A 23,391-nucleotide genomic window follows, 5' to 3' on the forward strand; every position below is an offset into this window, starting at 1 on the left:
GAGTAGGGGAGGGACAGAGAGAGACACACACACAGAATCCGAAGCAGGCTCCAGGTTCTGAGCTGTCACTACACAGCCCATCGTGGGGCTTGAACTCACAAACCATGAGATCATGACCTGAGCCAAAGTCGGACACCTAACCAACTGAGCTACTCAGTGTCCCCACTCCCAAGAGGTTTTAAAATGTGGCATTAGTAAATTTACCACTACCCACAAGCTATTTTATTTCAGAAATCTTATTTTCTAGTATGCCCATCCCATGGCAGATAAAATTCATGGACAGGGTCATGTTAACCAAGCTCAGCAGAAAGATATAAAATTCAAATATCAATTTACACTAAGACCTATAATTACTTAAAGTACTACATAAAGGAAGCTACATGGGAAACCTAATTATAACTAAGATGCCAGTATAAATTTATAATAAGAAATACAGGTATCTAGGAGACCAGGTACTTAAGTCTCATAGTAAGCACATTTTCTTCCTAGGTGCCATGTGAGAAACTACATTACAAAAATTGAAAGATGGTTTGGGGAGCATATAATCAGAAAAGGCAAGTCAGTTATGTGATTTGAAGTTTGATAGCCTCAAATTAAGATGTTTCTTAAAGACCATGAGAGTGTCTTATTCATTTTTGTAATCTGATTGTGTGGAACATACTAGAGATTAAAAAAAATCTGTTGAATGAATGAGCACTCTATACAGAAGAACATATATATTTCAGTTGCTAAGAAATATTTTATTTGCTTTGTTGAACATACGGCCTTAAGAGCATATTATTGCTAAGGGGAAAACATCTATAAAAATAGTAGCTAATCAACTTTCTATAAAAAGCTTCTTCAAAATGAACATAAATATCTAAGGTAGGACTGCCCATTGCATGACTTTAGGGGCCCCATTTGGTTAAAATACAGCATGCCCCCTGGAGTTGCACAATACAGTAGAACTGAACCGTATTCAGGTTATTTTTACATTTAGAAATGAGAAATAAGAAAGGTAAGGTGGATTATTAAAAACATGCACCATTCTTATAGACTAGTTGCTGAAATTGCATATTCATAACAGATAACTCATTATTAGAATAATATCAGTGCACAGTTTCAATGCACAGTTATTGAAATAATGCCATCGAGAACCCAGGATCTTTTCATTTTTTAGCATGTAACTGGTAAAACCTGGTTTTCTCAACCTACACCCCTTTGTACCTGAAACTCTCTTCTTCGCTGTTGTTGTTGTAATTGTCCTTTCTTTTTAACTACTATCATTTCAATAACCATTATCCGCACAACTTATCTTCCACTATTTTCAACTTCTATTTTCATTTTCTCAATTAGATAAATTAAGTGTCTTGAAGATTACATATTTGCTGATGCTGTTCATTGTAGGGCTGATATATCGTGAGCAAAAAGCACCTGAGATTAATCATTTTAAAAGCAGGAAAAATGCTGCTTGAGGGGAGGTGAGTCATTTAAAATACTCCCAAGGATGGGGCGCCTGGGTGGCTCAGTCGGTTAAGCGGCCGACATCGGTTAAGTGGCCGACTTCGGCTCAGGTCATGATCTCGCGGTCCGTGAGTTCGAGCCCCGCGTCGGGCTCTGTGCTGACAGCTCAGAGCCTGGAGCCTGTTTCAGATTCTGTGTCTCCCTCTCTCTGACCCTCCCCCATTCATGCTGTGTCTCTCCCTGTCTCAAAAATAAATAAAATGCTAAAAAAATAAATAAGTAAAATAAATAAAAAAAATAAAATACTCCCAAGGATATTGCAAAGTGTGACAAACCAAAAGTAAAAAGAAGAAGAAAGTTTTAGGCCCTTTTCATGTCTTTGGGTTCATCCTGAGTAAATGCTTTGAAATCTGGTTGGATTGGTACTTTAGTATAGTCTTACTTGATTAGCTATTGTAGGCTGAAGATCCAACTCAGATTACTTAAATGAAGAAATACCTCTGTAATATATTACCATTTGTGACTGACCTTTTGTGCTTGGGCTTCAGACTTGTTTTTAGCTCTGTTAAAAAAGGGCAAGCGTAATTCCTATGAACATTGGACTTGCCTTGTTTTAACATGGTGACAATAATTTCCTTTCAGAATTGTGAAAAGCAAAACACATTATATTACAGTTGCCATTGGATAGTCCATGGGACGTAATAGGTTTTTCTTTTGGCATTTGACTGCAGCTAGTCCCCAACTTAAGATGGCTGGGCTTAGGATTTTTGGACTTCATAGTAGTGTGAAAATGATGTGCATTCAGTAAAAACCATACTTCTTACTTTGATTTTGGACATTTCCTAAGCTAGTAATATGCGGTAGGATGCTTCATGATGCCAGACAGTGGCAGCAGCCACAGCTCCCAGCCAGCCACGCAATCCTGAGGGTAAATAACTGATATACTTACAACCATTTTTTACCATACAATCATTATGTGTTTCATTTTCAGTGCAGTAGTCACTAAATTACATGAGATAGTCAACACTTTATTATAAAACAGGCTTTGTGTTACGTGACTTTGCCAAACTATAGGTTAATGTAAGTGATCTGAGCATGTTTTAGCAGGCGAGCCTAAGCCATAATGTTTGGTAGGTTAAATGTATTAAATGCATTTTTGACTTACAATACTTTCAGCTTATGATGGTTTCTAGGGACATAATGATCCCATCATAAATTGGGGGATATCTGTATTAGTAAAGCAAAAGGATTTTTCTCTAGCTAAAAATTCAAACACATTTTTTTTCCTTTTTTCTTTCTTTCTTTTTTTGTTTTGCTTTCTGTTCATTTTAACAGTCCCCTAAGATATTTCATATAAGCCTTTTCATTTCTAATCTGCTGCATTGTATATGATGTTGGCTGTTTTCCTATTTTTCAAATGGCAGTATAGGTTGATAAAAATAACACTCAGACTTTAAGTTCCTAGAGATTAAAAAGTTTAACAAAGAAACTATTTTTTCTACTGGATATAATTGGTTATATGGAACATAGCTTAGAACTTAAAACCTATAGGAGATTTTGTTTGCTAAACATTATTGTCATGGGTGCTTTTAAAATTTTTTTCATTATTTTTTAATGATGTTCGTTTTTCCCCACATTCTTTCCCCTCCCCAAATTCTATAAACTTGCCAAGGTCTAAAAATGCTGAAGTATGAGAAAGAATGATACCTGGCCATTTGCAGCAACATGGATGGAACTGGAAGGTATTATGCTAAGTGAAACAAGTCAGTCAGAAAAAGACAGATACCGTATGTGTTCACTCATATGTGGATCTTGAAAAATGTAACAGAAGACCATGGGGGAAGGGAAGGAGAAAAATTAGTTACAGAGAGGGAGGGAGGCAAACCATAAGAGACTCAAATACATTGAACAAACTGAGGGTTGATGGGGGTGAGGGAGAGCAGAAAGTGGGTGATAGGCATTGAGGAGGGCACTTGTTGGGATGAGTATTGGGTGTTGTATGGAAGCCATTTGACAATAAATTATATTTAAAAAATGCCAAAGTATGGTTTTGGTATAAAAATCAGAATCCACTGAGTATAAGCTGTAGATAGGTTTTAGTTATATTTATTAAAGAGTCTTGAAGAAGTTAATATTCTTTTCCTATATAATCCAAATTCTAGGATACATTTAAGAAAGTAACCAGAAAGTAAGGGAAAAGTGCACAGAAACATCCCTCATATAATTTTTGTGTAATTGTGAATATTTTGAAAATATGTAAATATTCAATAAATTCAAGATAATTACATATCATGGATTAGTTTATTAAAATGTTGTTTATTGAATACCTAAACATGGGAGATACTTATATTACAGTGTATGGTATGGAAAATAGAATTATAAGTTACATTTTAATTTTCAAAAGCATGCATACCAAAATCTTATAAAAATACACAAGGATATTATATATTCAATAATTATGATTAGGTAGGCAGTACACTTTGAAATATCCTTTCTTTTTTCTTGCTGTTCTTTCTTTTTTAATTTTTTTTTTTAACGTTTATTTATTTTTGAGACAGAGAGAGACAGAGCATGAACAGGGGAGAGTCAGAGAGAGGGAGACACAGAATCCGAAACAGGCTTCAGGCTCCGAGCTGTCAGCACAGAGCCCGACCCGGGGCTCGAACTGACGGACCCGAGATCGTGACCTGAGCGGAAGTCAGCCGCTCAACCGACTGAGCCACCCAGGCGCCCCTTTTCTTGCTGTTCTAAAATGTTTTCAAATGAATATTTTTTGAAAGTAAGCATTACTGAAAAATATGGAGTCTCCTCATTGCAAACAAATCTAAATTATAAGATAAATATATTATCTATAACTCCTGCTGTAGCATCTATTTCTGTGGCATAAATACTTCCACCATGGCTGATTATAAACAAGTCATTGGTGGAAATTCTGAAAATTTAACAGTTGTTCTTTGAGCTAGTGTGAGCCATTCTAACATTTCAGAGACCTGATTACTCATCCTGAAAACTACGTACTGTATGTAGTAGTACTTCTTTCCTAGTAGAAGGCATTGAGCTCCTGAGCTCGGCCAGGAGGATGGGGGAGGTGGGGCATGTGGTTGCCGCAGGCAGCCACTGTGCCGCCTGGTCTTCTTCGGGGCCACCCACCCACTGGCTCCACAGCAAATCTCTGAGTAAGGAAGAAAACTTGAAACTGCTTGGGAAATGCAACAATCCAAATGGCCAAAGGCACAATTATAAAGACTAATACTGTTACAGGAGTGGTTATGAATTTGACCTACCTCAAAAAGAATATGGAGGAAGCAATTATGAAACCCCATGATCATAAGAATCTGGATCTGGATGTGCCATACTTTGCAGATGTTACAAGCACAACAGAAAACGTAGCTGTATATATCTGGGAAAACCTCCAGAAATTTCTTCCTCTGGGAATTCTTTATAAAGTAAAAGTATATGAAACTGACATTACTAGTGTAGTCAATAAAGGAGAATAGCTTTCAGGGGTTAATACTATAAAAAGATTCATTTTTCCCCACATTTGAAAAAGGTCTTTATCCCCTTGGACTATTAAGGAGTCATCACGTAATTGTCATCCACATTGTGCTCTGGCGTGACTGATATATTGAAATCATTGTGTGTTAAGACCTGTTGTGAATTCAGATCTATTTTAAAATTAAACTTGTAAAACTTTCTGAGTATCATTCAGAGAGTCTTTTATCTATAAATTAAAAATCACATCATTTTCAGTAAAATATATATATATATACAAATAAAACAATAGAATAGACTATTTATAATCCTTTTATAATTGAATTATCCCCTGGGTAACCAAATAGTATATAAGAACATCTCCTTATAAATAATTATTTCAGCTATAAATGAATATTCAATGATAGAATGAACTATCACAACTTTTCTGTCTTCAGTGAACTCTTGGATCTAGACTTTAAGCATCAATGGCAGGGGAGAGGGGGCCGTTCACACTTGGGAGTAAAATAGACATGGTCCCTACTATCGATTGTATAGTGGGGAGAAAATAGCCATTAAAGAAATGTTTTTAATTGTGTTTCAATTTAATCTGCATGTAGTGACCCCCTGCTCTATAAGTTAAAGTTACACATTTTACCATTCCTTACACTTATTCTGTTGCTAGATCTAGTTTACTTTTTCAGGGTTTATATTATAGACTTTCCTGCAACCCTAATTTTTCTAGATGGTTTTCCTAGTTCCCTAAAAGAATTCAATATTTACCATCATCCCTTTACTAACCACGTTCATATCATTAAAAAACTGTTTTTGAATTCTCAGTTTTTGAGTCATCTTTTGGTTATCTGGATTTGAATACTGAATAGTTAATTTTTTAACCATCCTTGAACTCATGGGCACTCAACATGTGTTGTCTCATTTATGTGAATGTTTGACATTTGCCTTTAGATCCAAAGGTAACTTTCTGATCTTCACTCGTACATTTTTTTTTTCTCATCAGAAATTTGAAGACACTGTTCCTCTGTATTCTGGCATTTAATGTTAATTGATGAAATTTGAGGCGAGCTTATTTTTTTCTTCTTGAAGAAATTGACTTGCATTTTCTGCCTCTATCTAAGTAATTCTTTATCATGGACACAGAACAGTTTAACCAGAATCTGTGTCATTTGTTAATCTTCTGTTAAAGTTCTTTCTGATCTATAGTGTAATATCTTTAGATTATTTTCTTCCTTCATGTCAGAGACTGTGATTGTATTATATTTCCTAAGTTTTTTTATTCCATTTGCCAGATTTCTGATAAATAATTTTCACATATTTGATCATGTCAGTGTGCCCACTTACCATCATCTCACAATGTGAATCTTTAATATCTGTTTCTATTTTCTCTTAATTTCTTATAATTGCCTCCATTATTCTCTTTTTATCACTTATTTGACTTTTTATCATGTTTATTCTGATTCTTGCTATTTCTAATCTGTACATTCCATTTGAATATTTTGCCTCTCAATTATTGTCCTTAGCTGTGAAATCTTATGTTTCAACTCATTTTGTTTTCTTTCCTATTATCCGTGTGATCCATTTCAGCTCCTAATTTCTCTAAATTCTTCTATCTCTCCGAATATTCTTGAGAATAGGTGTTGAGTCCTTGGATTCTGTTTCATGTAAATTCTTTGTGTTATTTTGCATATGATGTTTCATTCTTTGTTTTATCTTTTGCTTCTCTCTACTTCAAACCTTTTCTTTCTTTTCTTTTTTCCCTATTATAATATGTTTAAATAGTTTACGTATGCAAATTATTTTCCATTTTTAAAAAATCTTAAAATGGACAGCTTTGTTCAGATCTCAAATTTGCTCTGATTTATGTGACTGAATCGTCCTTGACTCATTTTTGACTTTCAAAAAACTATTTTCTCTGTTACTACATATAAAGGCTAAATACTATGATCTGCACACTTTCTCCACTTGCACATTTGGAAGTGCTTGTGACAGTTTCCTGGACTGTTTCCTGGACCACCTAAGGCCTCCTCCTTCAGTGTGTGCTAGATCAGGATTCCTCTCACTCAAAGACATCTCTTTAACAGTTTCCCCCACCCCCCTCATCATCAACATTAGTTTTTCTTCTAGATAATCCCAACTGCAGACAGACAGGCTTATATATCACATTAAAAAAAACTGTTTCCTTAATCCCTTGTCTCCTCTGATCACTGCTAAATGTCTTGGTCTCCATTTACTGCAAACTTTCTCATAGTTTCTATACCCATTTTCCCCAACTCTTCTCTTATTCTTCCTTGAGCCCAGCTGGTTTTCAGTCTCCACATTTGCACAGGAATGGCCAACAGTAACTTCAATGTGGCTAAATCCAATGGTGAATTCTCAGTCCTCATCTTACCTATTAGCAGCATTATTTATTTTGGAGAGAGAGAGAGAGAGGGAGAGGGCAAGCAGGGGAGGGGCAGAGAGAGAGGGAGACACAGAATTCAAAACAGATTCCAGGCTCTGAGCTGTCAGCGCACAGCCTGATGGCGGGCCCAAACCCACGATCCATGAGATCGTGACCTGAGCCAAAGTTGGACACTTAACAAACTGAGCCACCCAGGCGTCCCAAGCAGCATTTAACTTAGCACCTGACACTGTTCCTTGAAACTTCTGTGCATAACATCTGGGACACCATCCTGCTTCATTGACCATATATATTTAATTTCCTTTTTTGGTTCCTTCTGATTTCCCTTATTGGAATTCTCTTAGGCTCTGATTTTCAATTTCCTGTACTTCCTGTTTTCTTTATCTCAAAACCTTGACGTCAGCTTTATATACTATCTTTATGTTGACAAAGTCACATGTTTTACCTCCAGTAAGGATCTTTTTTTTTTTTTTTTTTTTTTGGTGGGGGGAAGAGGACTACTTTTTATTACTTTTATGTACAGAAAATTCAACAGCGTACACTTACCCCAGTTTGGTGGTCAGTTCTTTGGCCTTTGCCTCTTCCAACTTGGCAATGCAAGCCACCCGCTTTGGACCCAGAACGTTGCCTCTGCAATGACGGTGGATCTCATCATATCTATCATTGTCATTAGTCCTGATGGTTTCTACCAGCTTAACCAGAGCTCCTTTGTCTTCTGAGTTAACCTGTGTGAAGGTGACAGTGGTGAAGGTCTTCTGTGGACTAGATGCCCCAACCTGGCCTTCCTCTTGGTAATGCACAAGGGAACTCTCATCTGATGACACAGGGCAGGCGGGAAGACAACCAGCTTAATGGGATCCACATCAGGTGCAGTCACTACCAGCTAAGCCTTCTTGTTTTCCACCAAGGTGGTGACAGTATTAACCTCAGCTTGAAGGACAGGAGGCCTCTTAGTGGAGACAGTCCCTTTGCCAGCAGCTTTCTTCTCAGCCTGGACTAACAATCTCTGCTTCTTCTCTTGCTTTGTCTCTAGTCTATATTTGTGTGTCAGCCTAAGCAGTTGAGTAGCTGTTTGGCGGTCCAGGGACTGGGTGAACTGGTTTATTGCAGGAGGTACTGTTAGATGGTTAGCCTAAATAGCCCTTTGCTGCTGCTGACCAATATAGCAGGGCTATTTGACAAAGAGGGTGAGGTTCCTTCTGGGCTGGTTGTCCTATCTGATGCCAAGATTCTTGGGTCTTTTCTCACTGAGCGCCAATCATCAAATCTCCATTTGGGTGTCTAAGTGGGCATTTCAAAATTTACATATCCACAGCCAAACTTCTGGCTTGACTCCTCTCTTTCACATCCTTATCTAATCAGTCAGAAAATTCTATTGGCTCTAGTTTCCAAAAATATCCAAATTTTAACCTCTTTTTTAAATCTACTGCTAGCACTAGCATCCTCTTTTCTCTGAATTAGTCATATAATCCCCTAATGGGTCTCCTGGCTTCTACGCTTGTTCTTCCTAGTGTCTATTCTCAGGACCATGGTCAGAAAGTGCCAATTAAATTATATGTTAGATTAAGTCTCTCCTCTGTTCAAAGCACTCAGTGGCTTCACTTCTCATTCCATATAGAAACCAAAATACATACAATGGTATAAGACCCTATGCCATGTACCTGCCTCCACTTCCACTCCAATTACCCTTTTATCTCACCTTCTAATCTCCACTTAGCTCACTCCATGTAAATACCACTTCGAGCTGGCTGTTTCTTACACTTGCCTTTGCACCTGCTGTCTGTACTGCCTGGAATCTCACCTTTGCCTGTACATGGTTCATCCCCTTTCTTCCAGTCTTTACTTATTTGTCATCTTCTCTCTCTTCTCTCCTTTAATTCTTCCACTCAATTTATCTTATTCTAATAGGCTGTAGACTTATTTGAGTTTTGTTTGTTTTTAAAAGCTGTGTCTAACTATTAGAATGTAAACTCTGTCATACTAAGATATTTTTGTCTGATTTTTTACTGTCATTCTTTCGCTGCCTAGAACCGTGCCAGATACATCATAGATTCTCACTAAAAAGTGGTTAAAGGAATGAATACAAGAATAAGTAGTGAAAGGTCTAGGCCTCAGCTGCGTCTCTGTGGAATCTGAGCTGGGTTCTTTTTCTTATTGTTTTATTAAATTCTGTGTCAGGGCCACTAATGCCAGCTAAAACTGTGGCACTCCCATAGCTTTTAGATCTTTTACATAACTCAGTATAATATCCTGGAATATGGAAAATCCTGGTGATACTTTCTCACTCTACTGATGTTTCCCTGTATCATGTAAGTTATTTTTACTTTCTTGGAGTCATCCTGATTTGCCCAGGGCTGATGAATCACTCCAGTTAGCTTCGCTCAAAATTAGAAAGTGTTGAGAATTTACATAATTTTTTCTCATAATTTCCTAAGTATTGCTTTTTTGGAGGGAGATGGGGCAGGGATGATACCTTTTTTTTTTTTTTTTTTTTAAACTAAGATCACTTGTGTTTTGTTAGCTACTACATTTTTGGGTTGGGCTTTTCATTTTATCTCTGTCATAGTTTGGCTCCTGCTGGTGAATTTTGTTATTTTTACTATTTTTCTTCATTTTCTTAAATATCAAAGGGGGGAGATTTTTCAATACTGTTTTAGTCTTCTATTTTTGCAGGAAGTTCATGAATTATATTTTATGTTTAGAAGTACAGTAATATTGGGGTGCCTGGGTGGCTCAGTCTGTTAAGCATCCAACTTTGGCAGGTCATGATCTCACGGTTCATGAGTTTGAGGCTCACATCAGGCTCTGTGCTGACAGCACAGAGCCTGGAGCCTACTTCGGATTCTGTGTCTGCTCTCTGTGCCTCTCCCCTGCTCACACTCTGTTTCTCTCTTTCTCTCAAAAATAAACAAACATTAAAAAAAATCAGAAAAAAAGAAGTACAGCAATATTTAAAAATAAGCCAAAAATCCGTGTTATTGGCATGTTTTTGTGTCTTTGTTTCTTATTTTAGTTAAAGCATGCAGTTATTTGTTGCAAGTTTCGATACCATTATGATATTTTTTTCAGGCTGCTTTTTATTTTTCCAGCTATAGATTTTACTGCAAGACTTTCTATAACATTTTCCTGGACTGTATGATTATGCATTTTTCTTTTGTTTCACACATGAAAGCAATTGTTTTGTGATTTGTGAAAGTCTTTATAGTTAAATAACAGCAATGTTCAGCAGTGTTAAATATAATCAAAAACAAAAAAGGCTTCCCAAATGTTAAAGAGATCTTTATAAGGAGGTTTTCTTGAAATTCATAATATAAAAATTGAAGCAAGTGAACTTTTTATTAAAAATTTGTTAATACCTTACATGCAAATGACACAAATTGAAAAACACTTCACCTGTTTAAGCAACATTACTCCTCATGAACACGTTCTCTGCTATTAAGTCTACCATTTAAAGATGGGCAGGGGCGCCTGGGTGGCTCAGTCGGTTAGGCGGCCGACTTCAGCTCAGGTCATGATCTCACCGTCCGTGAGGGCTGTGAGTTCGAGCCCCGCGTCGGGCTCTGTGCTGACAGCTCAGAGCCTGGAGCCTGTTTCAGATTCTGTGTCTCCCTCTCTCTGACCTTCCCCTGTTCATGCTCTGTCTCTCTCTGTCTCAAAAATAAATAAATGTTAAAAAAAAAAAATATATATATATATATATATATATAAGAAAAAAAAAAGATGGGCAGTATGATTTGCTTCAGGAATGAAAACTGAGTAATAGTTTGAAAATGCCTATCCTATAATCGACCCACAAGACTAAGTTGAATATTTCTTTTAAAATCACTTCACTGAAGGGAATTAAGAGTACACTTAATGTGATGAGGACTGAGTAATGTATGGAATTGTTGAATCACTGTATTGTACACCTGAAACTAATATAACATAGTAGGTTTATTATACTAGAATGAAAATAAAATGAATTTAGGGACGCCTGGGTGGCTCAGTCGGTTGAGCGCTGACTTCAGCTCGGGTCATGATCTCATGGTTCGTGGGTTTGAGCCCCGCGTCAGGCTCTGTGCTGACAGCTCAGAACCTGGAGCCTGTTTCGGATACTGTGTCTCTTTCTCTCTGCCCCTCCCCCACTCATGCTCTGTCTTTCTCTGTCTCAAAAATAAATAAACATTAAAAAGAAATTTTTAAATAAACTGAATTTAAATATCAAAAAAAATCCTTTCACCTAATAAACAAATGCCTTAATTACATACTTCCATCTCCAGAAACGGAAAAGGTCACTGGGATTCTGAATTCTCCCCATGGTTTGTTTTGCCAAGACTATCTATAACTGCTTCTCTCTACTCCCCTTCCTGCACGTGGTTAGGGGAACTGATTCTCAGGCTGTTACCATTAAAATTTGTTAAGCTCCAGCATCTATAAGTAACACCGAGGCAACAAAGAAATGGAACAAATAACAGAAGACATAGAGACAATAAAAAAGAGGAATCAGGAAAATACGTATATGAATAGAGAAAGAATAGAAAAATTCATAGTGATAGGTTGCTACTTTGTTTTCCTTATTAATATTTTGAAATCATATGCATTCCTCAGACAGAAATACTAAACAATAGCTCTGTAAGAGTGTAGCAAAAAGAAGGCAAAGTATGTGGCATAGATACATAGAATATTACTATTTACATTGCTAATTTTTTAAGTTCTAACTTAGCACAGCAATATTTTAATTATAGTTTCTAAGTAGTAATTTTATATTGAGTATAGATAATTAAAAATAATTTAATTAATAGAAATGAACAGAGATGTATGTTTAAATGTTTAAATTCTTCAATTTAAATAAACTAAGTATATCTTTCTCTGTTAATGGGATTTATTTTGGCAGGTAATTCCTTAAAATTTGAAAAATAATTTGGAAAACATGATAGGGTGGAAAAGTATTGCCTTTTCCAATTATATTAGAACTTATCTAGAACATTTATATCAATGTTACATGTTTTATGTAACCTAATCAATAACGTTAAATAATTGACATGTATTAAATTACTGGTTCTTTTAGATGCTATAGTAAAATGATTATAATTAGACATATAAAGGACTTGTTTATCAACAGCTTTATAGAATGAATTCTAGCTTTTTTCAGGTTGAATTGGGAACCTCTGTGCATGTACGCTATGTGCATGTGTTTTCTGTCTTATTATCTTTAATACTTGGGAAGTAATGGAAATAAGTAATATTTCAAAAATATTTCATCATTTTTATTTTAAATAATACTTATTTGTCTTGTATGACTCTGTATAATGCTTCTTTCATCCTATGTAAAACAGAAGAATTCCTGCTTTTTTAAAAAGCGATGGAATTAAACATGAGAAGCTTACTTTATTTTTCTTAGCATTTGAATATGAATGTTGCTTTCTCTTCTCTCATGGAGTCATGAGCTCCCATCTCAGGTATAACAGCATAAAAGCAAACAGCTTCTGAAAAAATATTTGGCAGACAAAATGAATGCCTGTGGTGAGTCTCACCTTTAGGAAAGTCAAAGAACAACCAAAGGTATATTTGTAAGAGATTATTAGATAAGAGAAGTGATTTGCACACTGCTGGGATTCACATACTTCTCTGTGGGAACTTCCTTCATAGTTAAGATGTTTCTGAGAGAATGTGGTAAACTGCTTAGGTATCTACACATGCATGGGGGGCATATGGATGATTTTCCAACAGAAAGATCATTTTATTTTCCAAACCTAATGTTTTCTTGCTACCTTGTAGATTATGCAATATATTTCACTGAGTAACCATGGTGGTGCAGTAATTCTCAGGTTGAAGCTTTTTCATGAAACAAAGCTTACATATTTTTTTTCTAACAGCAGGAAACATTGGGCTGCAAAGCAAATCACAATCTTTTGAGACTAGGGCCATGCTGTGTAATTCTGAGTTCAGTGTGTGTCTTGGGGGGAGGTGTGTTTAATAATTTTTTTTTTCCTAAGGCAGTTCTATTTTGTCTGCCTTGAGATACAGAAAACATTCTGTTCAACTGTGAAAACTCTATATTGGTAAAAGCAGAAATTTGTAATTGTTAAAATGAAACAAAAAATTGCAAACTGTTTTTTGCTTTGTCTTTACAATGTGTTGCTGATTGAAAACACCTTCTTCCTTTTTTGGGCACATAAGTAGGTTCTTTTAGTGTACTTTCATGTTTAGGGTAAAAAAAAAACAGAAAATGACAGTACTGAACAAATTGGCCTTTGTTAATTTAGTCATATAGAATTTATAAAACACATTTGCTCTTTGTGAGTTTTCAACATATGTATGTGTGTCTGTGTGTGTAAATTATTTTTTGAATATTTATTTAACGGGTCCATGAAATCTATAGAGAACATAAAAAATAGTTCTCTCACTTCTATCATATGACTGAAACTTAAGGAAAATAAGCCTACAAATATTTAGGCTCATGTGGACAATAGCTATTTACAGATACATCCAGATGTTTATAAGCTCAATAAAGTAAATTTGTCTTCACATATTGCTTATATATCCATTATTTTTTAAGTTTATTTATTTATTTTGAGAGAGAGAGAGAGTGTGCAAGTGGGAGAGGGGCAGAGAAAGAGGAGAGAGAGAATCCCAAGCAGTCTCTTCACTGACAAAGGGGCTTGATCTAACGAACTGTGAAATCATGACCTGAGTTGATACTGAGTTGGACACTTAACTGACTGAGCCACCCAGGTGCTCCTATATATCCATTATTATATATTTGTAAGTAAACAATTATTCTCTGAAAATAACACTAAAAATACAAGTACTAAAAATTTGTTATCAAGATTAACTGAAACACTTTTCAGCTAAAGCTCTGTCATTCATTAACTATATCAAAAATATTTGCTTTGATATTTGTTTTATATTCTTTTTTCTCATTTATATTGTCTACAATGGGTATAGTTTAATTTTGGATTTAGGATGTCTGAGTACATATTGACATATATTTTTTTCTTAATTTTGTATCATTCTATACATTTATTATGATGGAAGACTGTTAATGTCACATTGCAGACAAGCTTGTGGAATAAGCGATATATAGCTATCTTTGCAGCTACCACTATCTGTTCTCTGACCATAAATATTCAAATTCTGCCCATATGAAAAATTGTCTCTTCTTTCCCAAAAGTCTCATCCCATTACAGCATTAGCTTGAAGTCTATCATCTCATCATCTAACTCTTATCAATTTGTGATGGTGCTTCTCAGGGCTGTTACCTAAGTGGTAGCTCCTTAAATATAGCTTTACTTAATACAAGACTTATAAACTAGAACGGGAATTTTTCCTGTCTTTATCCAACATACAGTGGGGGAGAACAAGATAGGATGACCTCAGTAAATACACATAAGGAGGGAGAGAGAAGGACAGAGACACATAGGAATCATTGGTCCATAACAATTCTGAAATCCAGCTAGGCAAATTTTGTGAGTTTCTGACTAAACTTAGGGCTCAACTAAGATGAGGTTAATATACCACCATAAATTTAGAATGAATTAACAGTGACAATAACTTCAACTGTCAAAAAAAATTCTAAAAATTTTTAAGTTAGTGAAACAGAAAGAGAATCAAAAATACATTTGCCAAGCCAGTTGAGGTTATATTAACTAAGTTCTCGACTCTATACATAGTCATATACATATTTACTCATATACATATTTACTTGCTTTTTAGTGCATTTGTTTGTGTGCTTTTTGCCAATGATTATTGTTCAGGAAAAAGGAGAGTTAATATCAGAAAAAAGAAAACTGAGAGGTCATAAATCTGAGCTCCTGACAGAAGCTCTCATATGGTTACCGTGGCCGAATAACTGAATTTTAGTCATTGGAATGTGCGTAGATATGATATCTACCACTTCCAGGCCTGGCCCTTACACATTGTTTGTCCTCTATGCTATTTTGTCCTCTATGCTATTTTTCTTTCTGTTCAGTGGGGATTGCCAGAGTCCTCTAGGAAGCCAGGTTTTGAAGATGGTGGGTTTGCTCTAAGTCTGGGTTCCAGAGAGACTGAATACACTGCCCTAACCCCATCCACCTTGCTGACCTGAAGCATTTGTTCTCAATCTTATCTGAATAATACATATTTATTGTGACTATCTATTTGTTATAGCAATGTAGGTCAATACTATATTTACACATATTAGAGTGGGTAAGAGCTCAGATTCTGGGGACAAACTAAGAGTAAAGTAATTGTTAGCTGTTTAATCTTCAGCAAAACACTTAATCCATCTATACCTCACTTTCCTCATATGTAAACTATGATGATGATAATGTGAGAGCTTTTCTCAGGATTAAATGAGTTTATATGTCTATTTTTAATATATGTAGAAAGCTTAGAACAGTGCCTAGCACATAGAAAACAGCCTAAAGTATTTTGGTATTATAATTATCATACACTTATTATTTGATTTTTCTCCTAATTTAAGTTCTCAAGATTGATCTCTGTTGATACATGTCAATTTAATTCATTTATTTTGACTGTTAGATAGTATTCTATTATGTTAAGGCCCACGACTTCGTTATTTCTTGCTATGAATACAAAATGTAATAATATGGGTATAAAGAACATGTGACATATTCAGGAGTATAGTTATTTCTATGGTAAGAAAAGGAAAGGGGAGAAGGGATGAACTGTATGCTTTTCTTGTAAATGGAAATTTTAATAATTATGGATGGTAAATACATAGGTTTATATTATATTCTATATTTTCTCTAATTTTGAAAAAAATAATTAAAAAGCAGATTACTCGTGATATATCTATATGTATGTGTGTGTTTCCTGAAACACACATAGCATAAACATAAATGGTAGAATTAGCTTAATTCAACCTTTTAGTATTACCATGTTTCATTGAATCTAATATGCCATCCAGTGTTAGATGCCTCATTACTTCATATAATACTAAGAAAGAAAAAATATTTCCCATTCTGACTTTAAGAAATCATAGATTGGGGCATCTGTGTGGCTCAGTTGGTTAGGTGTCCAACTCTTGATTTTGGCTCAGGTCATGATCTTATGTTTGTGAGATCCAGTTCTGCTGGATCTATGCACAGCATGGATCCAGCTTAAGATTCTATCTCTCCCTCTCCCTTTGCCCCTCTCTTCCATTGCCTCTCTCAAAAGAAAGGAAGGAAGGAAGGAAGGAAGGAAGGAAGGAAGGAAGGAAGGAAGAAAGAAAGAAAGAAAGAAAGAAAGAAAGAAAGAAAAAGAAAAGGGAAGGGAAGGAAAGGAAAGGAAAGGAAAGGAAAGGAAAGGAAAGGAAAGGAAAGGAAAGGAAAAAAAGGGAAGGAAAAAAAAACCCGATGCATTGTAAGATGTGTTGTAGTTTTAAAGATATTGAAAAATGGGTGTCTTGGAATCAATAAAATGTGGGGGTTTTTTTCTAGTGGCAGTTTTTATTCTTTCAATAGACGTAAGTATCAAGAAATGATTAATTTATTAATTAGGTTTATTGATATTCTTTTTAAAAAAATTTTTTTTAACGTTTATTTTTGAGACAGAGAGAGACAAAGCATGAACGGGGGAGGGTCAGGGAGAGGGAGACACAGAATCTGAAACAGGCTCCAGGCTCTGAGCTGTCAGCACAGAGCCCTACGCGGGGCTCGAACTCACGGACCACGAGATCATGACCTGAGCCGAAGTCGGCTGCTTAACCAACTGAGCCACCCAGGCGCCCCGGTTTATTGATATTCTATGCATATAACATTTTAAAATTAAATTTAAAGGTTTGATTCAATGAGCTTTAATAGTTCTATAGCCACCACGAAAATCATATAATAGAACATTTCCATCGCTTATTTATTTGTTTTTATTGAGGTATAATTGACATACATTATATCAGTGTCAGATGTAGAAAATAATTTTTTGATATTTATATATATTGTGAAATGACCACCACAATAAGTCTATTTAGCATTTGTCACCATACATTGTTACAGAATTTTTTTGTAATGAGACTTTTTTTTAACCTTTTTTAAAATTTTTTATTTTAATTTTTAAGAAACAGAGAAAAACAGAGCACAAGCAGGGGAGGAGTAGAGAGAGAGGGAGACACAGAATCCAAAGCAGGCTCCAAGCTCTGAGCTGTCATCACAGAGCCTGATATGGGGCTCAAACCCACAAACATGATATCATGACCTGAGCCAAAGTTGGATGCTCACCTGACTGAGCCACCCACGTGCCTCAGTGAGAGGTTTTCAGATGTACTCTCTTAGCAACTTTCAAATATGCAGCACAATATGAACTATAGTTGTCATGCTGTACATTATATCCCCATGACTTTATTTTATAACTGGAAGTTTGTACCTTTTGACTCCCTTCACCCATTTGCCCACTTTCCACCCCACCTTCCAACTCTTCCTTACAGTGAGTTTTCTTTCAATGACCCATCGCCTTTAGCAGCCACTGTTCTACTTTCTGTGATTATTATTATCTTTTAGAAATTCATGTAGATTGAATCATAGCATATGTGGACTTTTGCCTCTTTTTTTCACTTAGTATAATAGTTTTTGGATTTCTCTGTTGTTCAATGAGTCAATAGCTTGTTCTTTTTTTATTGTTCAATTGTATTTCAGTAATAACTATACAATATATTGTTTATACATTCAAAAGTTGATGAGGTATTAGAGTTGCTTCAAGTTTTAAGCTACTGTGACTGAAACAGTTATGGACATTTGAGTTCACCTTATTATGTGAACATATGTTTTCATTTCTCTTGGGTAAATGGGTAGAGTGATATCAGTGAGTATGTATTTAACTTCACAAAAGACTGCCAAAGAAGTTTCCACAGTGGCTGAAAAATTGTGCATTCCCACTAAAGATGTATGACAGTGTCAGCTGCTCCTTGTCATGATCAACATTTGATACTTTCTTTTTAATTTTAGCCATTGCAGTAGGTGTGTAGCTTGAATTTCCATTTTCCATATGATTAACAATATTGAGCACCTTTCCATATGTTTATTTGTTGTTTATAATCTTCTGTGAAATGCCTATTCATATATTTTGCCTAATGTCAAAGGCAAACAAAGGCAGACAGCAAAGTGGTAAGGACAGATTTTAATCAGTAATATGTTATTACACTAGGGAAAAGAGTCCAGTGTGAAGTGAACTCAACTTTGATTGTACAGAAGTAACTGGGTGTTTTAAGGGGAGAACAGAGGAATATGGAGGGAGATGAATAGGGGCCGAGTAGAGTCAGGGAAATGAAAAATTGCAAAAAATGGGAAGAGAGACTGGTCCTATGAAACCGACATTGGTTTATTAACTGGCACACTTATCAAAGCTAGGCTGCCACCCTCCCACAGAAACTGGGAGACAGGGACTCCGTCTGCAAGTGTTGACAGGTACCAACAGGAAACTCTTGGCGGCATAGTCTGAAAAATGGGTAACTGTTTTGTCAGTTTTCTCAGGCAGACACTTTAAGGGGAGCTACGGTCACTTTTAGTGGCTTTGACCTATTTTATTCAAGGCTTTATAAGCCAAGGTTGAGGCCTAGACAATAAAGGGCTCAGAAGAGCCTGACTAGAGTTTGGACAGGAGAGAATATCTGTCACTACTTCATTGATTTTTGCCTTCTTATTATTGACTATAGGATTTTTTTTAACATATATATATACTCTGGTTATAATTCTTACTAAGATATTATGTTTTTAAAATATTTTTTTCCCAGGCTGTGGCTTGGTTTTTAATTTTCCAGATCTGTAGTTTCTTTTGAAGAACATTTAAACAAATTTTCATGGAGTCCAAATTAACAGTTTTTGTATTGTATGGTCCATAATTTTGTATCCTATATAAGACATTTTTGCTTTACTCAAGGACACAAAGATTTTCTACTAGTTTTTTTTCCCAAGAATTTCTGTAGCTGTAGTACTTATATTTATATCTAAGAACCATTTCAAATTTAATTTTCGTATGTGGCATGACCTACAGAAAGAAAACCTTTTGTTGGCATTGGATATAAAAAATTGTTCCAGAAATGTTTGTTGAAACTATTTTTCTTTCTACATCGAACAACCTTGGCACCTACATAAAATATGAACACATCATATATGTTGGTCGGTTTGTGAACTCTGTTCTGCTCTACTTATCTATGTCTGTCCTTATACAAACTCCAAACTATTTTGATTACTGTAGTTATAGAATAAATCTTGAAATCAGGTAGTGTCAGCTTCCCTTATTCACAATTGTTTTTGTCATTTTAGGTCATTTGAATTTCTATATAAATTTTAGAAACAGTGTATCAAGTCTAAAAAGAAGCCTGCTGATATTTGTACTGTGTTTCATCTATAGATCATTTTAGAGAGAACATTTTAGCATCTTCCACTCTATGAATGACATATAAATCTCTATTTATTAGAAATTTTTAAAGTTTTTCTCATCAGTGTTTTATATTTTCAGTGTATAAGTCTAATACATATTTTGTTAAATGCTTTATTCTGACTTCATGTTCCAGTATTTCTGCTTAATATTTAAACACAATTGATCTTGACCTTCTATTTTGTGACATTGCTAAACTCATTTATTAATTCTAGTGTCTGTTTTGTAAATTTCTTTGATTTTCCACGGACTTTCAATTTTGTCTATGAATTAAAGACAGTTAAAGGCAATCTTTTCCAATCAATATGCCTATTATTATTATTATTATTATTTATTATTTTGTCTTATTACAATGCCTAGGAACTCTAATGTCACATTGAATAGAAGATGTGAAAACAGACATCCTTCCCTTCTTTCTCATTTTATGGGAAAAGCATTCAGTCTTTTATAAATAAATATGTTAGTTTTAAGTTTTTCATAGATGCTGTTTATCAGGTTGAAAACAATTTCTTCTGTTTCTAGTTGGCTGAGAATTTTTACCATGAATATTTATTAAAATTTGCCAAATGCTTTTTGGTTCCTTCCCCAGATCAGGGAAGTTCTCAGCTATGATTTGTTCAAGTACACCTTCAGCCCCTTTCTCTCTCTCTTCCTTTTCTGGAATTCCTATTATATGGATGTTGTTGCATTTGATTGCATCACTTAGTTCTCTAATTCTCCCCTCACACTCCTGGATTTTTTTATCTCTCTTTTTCTCAGCTTCCTCTTTTTCCATAATTTTATCTTCCAATTCACCTATTCTCTCCTCTGTCTCTTCAATCCGAGCTGTGGTTGCCTCCATTTTATTTTGCACCTCATTTATAGCATTTTAGCTCCTCATGACTATTTCTTAGTCCCTTGATCTCTGTAGCAATAGATTCTCTGCTGTCCTCCCTACTTTTTTCAAGCCGAGCAATTAATCTTATGACTATTATTCTAAATTCATGTTCCATTATATTGCTTAAATCATTTTTGATCAATTCGTTGCTGTCTCTACTTCCTGGAGTTTCTTTTGAGGAGAATTCTTCCGTTTCGACATTTTGGATAGTCCCTGGGGTGGTGCAGAACTGCAGGGCACTTCCCCTGTGCTGTCTGGAGTAACTTGTGTTGGTGGGTGCGGCCACAGTCATACCTGATGTCTGTCCCCACCCAACCGCTGGGGCCGCAGTCAGACTGGTGTGTACCTTTTCCCCTCTCCCAGGGGCAGGGCTCACTGTGGAGTGGTGTGGCTCCTGTCTTGGCTACTTGCACAGTGCCAAGCTTGTGGTGCTGCTTTGATGGCATCTGGTGTATTAGCTGGGGTTGATCAGCAATGTGCACAGGGGTGGGAGGGGCAGACTCAGCTCGCTTTGCCCTCAGTGGTCCCCTGCGGGAGGGCCCTGCAACACTGGGAGGGAGGCCAACCAGGTCGAAGGGATGGATACACAGAAGCACAGCATTGGGTGTTTGCAGGATGCAAGCAAGTTCGGTGAACTGGTTCCCTTTGGGGTTTCGGCTGGGGGATGGGAGAGGGAGATGGTGCTGGCCAGCGCCTTTGTTCCCTGCCGAGCTGAGCTCTGTCTTCTGGGGATCAACGCCTCTCCCTCCCGGTGTCCTCTTGCCCTCCCTCTCTCCGAGCAGAGCTGTTGATTTATAACATTCCAGATGTTAAGTCCCACTGGCTGTCAGATCTCACTCAGTCCGGCCCCTCTGCTTTTGCAAGCCAGACTCGGGGATTCTGCCTTGCCAGGCACCTGCCCCTCCACTGCCCCAGCTCTGTCCCGCCAGTCCATGTAGCATGCACCACCTCTCTGTCCTTCCTAGCCTCTTCTGTGGGCCTCTTGTCTATGCTTGGCTCTGGAGAGTCTGTTCTGCTAGTCTTCTGGTGGTTTTCTGGGTTATTTAGGCAGGTGTGGGTGGAATCTAAGTGATCAGCAGGAAGAGGTGAACCCCACATCCTGCTACGCCGCCATCTTCTTTCTCCTCCTCCATCACCCATTTAACCCATCCCCCTGCCACCTACTTTCCAGCAACCCTCAGTTTGTTCTCTTTAGTTACAAGTCTGTTTTATGGTTTGCCTCTCTCTCCTTTTTCCCCTGCGTTCAACCATTTCATCTCTTAAAACCCACATATGAGTGAAATCATATGGTATTTGGCTTTCTCTTACTGCCTTATTTTGCTTAGCATAATACACTTTAGCTCCATCCATGTCATTGCAAATGGCAAGATTTCATTCATTCTTTTTATGGCTGAGTAATATTCCATTATACACACACACACACACACACACACACACACACACATACACACACACACACACACACACACACACACCACCTCTTCTTTTTCCATTCATCAGTATATGGACATTTGGGCTCTTTCCATAATTTGGCTATTGCTGATAATGCTGCTATAAACATCAGGTGCATGTATCCCTTCAAATCTGTATTTTTGTATTATAGGATAATACCTAGTAGTGCAATTGCTGGATCGTAGGATAGTCCTATTTTTAACTTTTTGAAGAACATTCATACTGTTTTCCAGAATGGCTGCATCAGTGCATTCCAGCCAAAAGTGTAATAGTGTTGCCCTTTCTCCACATCCTTACCAACACCTGTTATTTCTTGTGCTGTTGATTTTAGCTATTCTGACAGGTGTGGGGTGATATCTTATTGTAGTTTTAATTTGTGTTTCCCTGATGATGAGTGATGTTGAGCATCTTTTCATGTATCTGTTAGACATCTGTATGTCTTCTTTGGAAAAATGTTTATTCATGTCTTCTACCCATTTATTAACTGGATTATTTTGTATTTGGGTATTGAGTTTAATACATTATAGATTTTGGATACTAACCCTTTATCAGATATGTCATTTGCAAAATTTATGGTATGCCTTTAGGACTTCAATTTTTGAAATATTGATGCTGCTCAATTCTGTAGCTATTTCAATTATTCAGCTACAATGTGGTATATTTAACACTGAATATCAGAATGCCAGAGTCTAAAGAGCATTCATAGTCTACCAAGTTATTTGTCTTGATGTAGTACACTGTAGAGTTTATTTTTAATCAAGGGTTTTGGGTAAACTGAGAATTTATTTTGCTATATCTATCATACAGATTTTGCACTTTATTCTATTTATGGTCTGATGCATTTTGATGAGGATAAAGTGGTCACACTAAGGTACCCTAACATATATTCAGAATAATAGCTTTGTCCCTTAACTTTAGAGTTAACAAAAATCTCTAGACTTACATGCCATCAGCACTTCAAAATTGGCAACCTTTTTATTCATTTTGCTTCTTGCTTGTTGTTTAAGTAATCATTTCCTATCCCTAAGTGTCTTTTATATATATTTCTTATACGTATGTATTTACCTATACATATATGTATACATATATGTATACATATGTGTATATATGTACACACACACATATGTATGGACATATACATATATCCAAAGGCTTGGGTGAGCCTTTATATCCTTCTAATAGTTTCAAAGTATTTGTTTTTATATTTAGACATTTGACAAATCTTGTATCTGTGGGAGTGTGTTTGTTTGTAAGCTGGTGTTTAGGGATCCAATTACTTTTAAAGTGGATAAACCATTGTCTTAACATTCATTCTCTATTTATAGCGTCTTGTTTTTCATATACCAAGCTTCCACATATATATGGCTTGGTTTCAGGGCTCCATTTTATGCTT

At 36.1% G+C, this 23,391-nt stretch overlaps 1 protein-coding gene and 1 pseudogene across 3 annotated transcripts in view; one reads left to right on the plus strand and one right to left on the minus strand.

The window, feature by feature from the left end:
• Positions 1–23,391, plus strand: part of STPG2 (sperm tail PG-rich repeat containing 2) — a 549,964-nt gene that overhangs the window by 497,905 nt on the left and 28,668 nt on the right. The gene's annotated exons all lie outside the window — the stretch shown is intronic.
• Positions 7,861–9,148, minus strand: LOC131506268 (large ribosomal subunit protein eL8-like; annotated as a pseudogene).

The sequence above is a fragment of the Neofelis nebulosa genome, chromosome 3 (genome assembly GCF_028018385.1).
Source record: "Neofelis nebulosa isolate mNeoNeb1 chromosome 3, mNeoNeb1.pri, whole genome shotgun sequence".
NCBI classification, from domain to species: Eukaryota; Metazoa; Chordata; class Mammalia; order Carnivora; family Felidae; genus Neofelis; species Neofelis nebulosa.